We start from the raw sequence: 590 nt of genomic DNA, 5'->3' as shown, positions 1-590 counted from the left end.
TATTTTATAAATTTATTACTCATATTATATATTTTACATTTTTATATTTTATTAAATAAAAATAAAAATTTCAAAAATTAATTATTTATTATTATAATTTAATATCTTTCATATATATATTTATATATCGAAGTTTCAAAACGATCAATAAGAAGATGAAGACATACCATATACATATACAAAAATATAAATAAAATATTTCCCTGATATGATTCAAACTGGGGAAAACCCAAACGTGAACAAATATCATAATAATCCGATTGTTTTTAACTCAAATAATGATGCATGGAATATTGTACAAGGAAAAAAAAAATTTTTTTATCACCATTATATTCATCAATTTAAAGATTATTAAATACAGATTAAATAAATATAATTTTAATCATTATAAATAATCGATATTACAATTATTATTATATTGATGATATTATTATTATATATTGACATTTATCAAATGATTATTTTTGTTTTTTAGAAATAAATAATTATTAATATACAAATTAAATTTTATATTATATATTATAAAAATAAAAGTACATATAAAGTATATATTTAAATACATTAATATATATACTATATATATATATTAT

Source organism: Apis dorsata, unplaced genomic scaffold, assembly GCF_000469605.1.
Source record: "Apis dorsata unplaced genomic scaffold, Apis dorsata 1.3 scaffold_1036, whole genome shotgun sequence".
NCBI classification, from domain to species: domain Eukaryota; kingdom Metazoa; phylum Arthropoda; class Insecta; order Hymenoptera; family Apidae; genus Apis; species Apis dorsata.
Note: the sequence above shows the minus strand (reverse complement) of the source record.